The following is a 3,247-nucleotide window of genomic DNA, read 5'->3' on the forward strand; positions in this document are numbered from 1 at the left end:
AGTGCAGGTTAGCATGAAACTTGTTAAAATGTTCTTGCATTTGAAGAAGAAGTGGTTAAAAATATTTTTTAAGAAGTTTACATAAAGAATGTAAATGTGATTATAAGATATTTGTAGAGGGTACTTCAGTTTCTAGATTAGAAGATTAGGCTTATGGTTGATATTGATCAAAGTTTAAGTTGACACTCATGATTTCATTGAATGAAAATAAAAGATGAATTTAAATTATAAGATTTAGAATTTATTTGCCACTTAACTCATGATTTTGGAATAAATTATGGGTAACAATATATAGATACTTTTGTTTTCTAAGGCAGTATTTTCTCAAAAAATGACCCTTAATATTCAGTTATTATATGATTATGCTTCTGACTTCACAGAAATGACCTGTTATGAGTAGTGCTTTTATAAATATGTTAACTTCTCAAAAATAACTCACTGTGTTCAATGACTGTGTAATTTCATTGAGAACAAATAAGGTTACTTGCATTTTCTCTCCAGTTAACTGCTCTTTCCTGAAAAAATATGGCACTAAGTATTCTTAGTGATAGCAGTGCTATAAATTACATTCATATAGGCATGGGTAACAATTTTTTCCATTCTAAGCGTGTAAATGGAATTGTCTCCAATAAATTACAGTACGTTATATTCAGAAAATGGAAATAAAATATGGGGCTTGTAAAATTGTATCCTTTTTCTCTTAAGCATGTGAACTGGCTTTGCAATAGTACATGTTGAAAAAGCAAACCTCAATCTGGCAGTGGAAAAATGCATTATCTTGACTTATTAACATGATAGAAGTTTACACCAGTAGGAACAACTATATAAAGTATAGTATAGTATACGGTTCCATTGATATACACATGGATTCCAGGTTTCGTTCTTCAAAGTGTGCAAAAAAGAAGTGTTTTTAGAGTGAAAATTTGAAAATCAAAATCATGTTGAACAACTTCAAAATTATATGTAAAGTTTGTTAGTTTGTTATTGGGTGCATGCTTGTGGTTTTATAACCTTCTTATGGACTTGATTACTAAATGACAATTTCATCCTATACTGTGATTGAAATATTATTATGATGTAATTTTGTAATTCTTGAAAATCCTTGAAGGAATAAATATAGAATACAAAATTAAAAAATATAATAGTCCTAATTCTAATGTCTAAGACAACTAAATTAATGATAATCATGTTTTTTACCACCTTGAAAAAGTTGTGGAACATTGAAATAAAAATATAAATTTTTTTCTTTTTTTAAAAACATTTTTTTTTCTGTTATGGAATTAAATTAGATGTAATTAGGTAAGGAAGTTAATTTCATTAAAACGTGTTATTGATACTCAACAGAAAAATGAACAGGGATCCTGACAAATTAATTTTTATACATTATTATATTAAAGGAGTTAAAAATTACTGGTAAGAAAATGGAGATAAAAATGCTCTCTTGAATAATTTTAAAGTTGTCATTTCGTTAGCTAAATTGTGTAAATCTAAATCAGTTTTACGTATAATTCACATTTTCTGCTATCAAAAAACTAAATACTGATATTTTTGAAGTGTACAAGCAACTTGTCACAGAGTAGTAAGAAACATTGAATTTTCATCAAAAGTTGCAAATGACAAAGAAATGTTCACAAAATTTGACCATTGTAAGAATGCATCATCTTTATTGTATAAAGCAATTACGTGCAAATGTATCTTGTAACAATTAAGTGAAGTACATATAACAACAATAAAGTTTTTTTTCTTTAAAATCACCAACATTGTAAAAACATTACATATTCTTTTTATTTGTAGATGAGCTACGTGAAGCCTTGTTGACAGTCCTTCAAAGGAAGACAGAGGCTGAAGAACAAATTAGGTAAATTAGCTAATTGTTTTAAGGTTCTTTTTTCATTAAAATATAATTTTTGCTGTGAGATGTATAATTTAAGTAAATTTTAAACTTTTTGTAGTAAGGTGAAGGGAAATATTCAGAAAATAATTAGAAAAATAAAATTTAAAATTTGGCAAGTTTCAGAGAAAGTATTTGAAATGTATTTATGTAGTCTGATTCATAAAATATCTTTTCAAGCAACTTAGTAAATTTTCATAAATAAACCCTGGTTGTGAAATTACCAAAAAATAATTTCAAAAGACATCCAATACATCTATAAATCAAATACTGAAATACATACTCATAGTTTATTAATGTACTAAAATTAGACTTATTTCAAAATTAATGAATTGATTTAATAGATAAAAAAGATACAAAAATTACAGTTTGAAAAAAATAACTTATTAAAGGGGTTTTTGTGTAAGTGGTGCATATTTCATACTTAATGCTTCTGAGATTTGAATCATTTTCATACTGGTAAGATGCTAAAATTGGTATTGTGTGTAAATATTTTTCCACAAATAATTAATAAATATTCAAATTATTTGAAAAGTGAAAACACCATTAAGAAAGAATAAGAAACAGACTTTGAAGAACTACACATTCAACTTGAGGATTGGTGTCAAGGAAATACAGCTATAAAACTGGGGAGGTGAAATTGAAATTACTTTAGTCACAAAAGCAAAAATATAATTGGAAGAAGAATGAAACGAAATAAATTTAAACAATTGTTGAAGTGAGAATTTCTTGAACAGCAGCTGTCTCCAAATAATCAAGAGGAAGAAAGATTGTCTTAGTAACAAAAAATAAAATCTTAAAGTAGTTAAATAAAACCAACCAAAACTATGTTATATAATAAACTCTAATTGTCCCACTTCCAAACTTCAAATTATCCCTTCATCTTCACATTCTAATGCATTCAAAACAACTTTTAGCTCAATATTTACCAAAAAAAAATTTAATTAGAATTTTTTCATTTCATTTATTAATTTATTCAGCATTTCTTGAAAACTAGATTTTTTTTGTGGATACAAAACAAAATGATTTGTTGAGTCTAGAACTGCTGTTGGGAGTAAAGAGGAAAAATTATTAATTCCTGTCTTGTCTGTTAGCTGATGGTTATTCTCAATTAGACAGATTTTTTGCAATGATTTTTTAATAAATAGTTTTGTTAGTTCATGTGTATAACATGCAATTGTGTATCTGTTTGTATTACTACAGAATATATGCAATGAAAATTCATTCACACTGGTTAGGTGGTTAGGGTGTTCCACTCACAACCTCAGGGTTGTGAGTTCAAATCCTCATCCAACCAAGCATGCTTGTTATTTCAGCTGTGGAGCATTATAACATGTTGTTCAATCCCACTTATTT

This window comes from Tachypleus tridentatus, chromosome 8, assembly GCF_004210375.1.
Source record: "Tachypleus tridentatus isolate NWPU-2018 chromosome 8, ASM421037v1, whole genome shotgun sequence".
Lineage (NCBI taxonomy): Eukaryota > Metazoa > Arthropoda > Merostomata > Xiphosura > Limulidae > Tachypleus > Tachypleus tridentatus.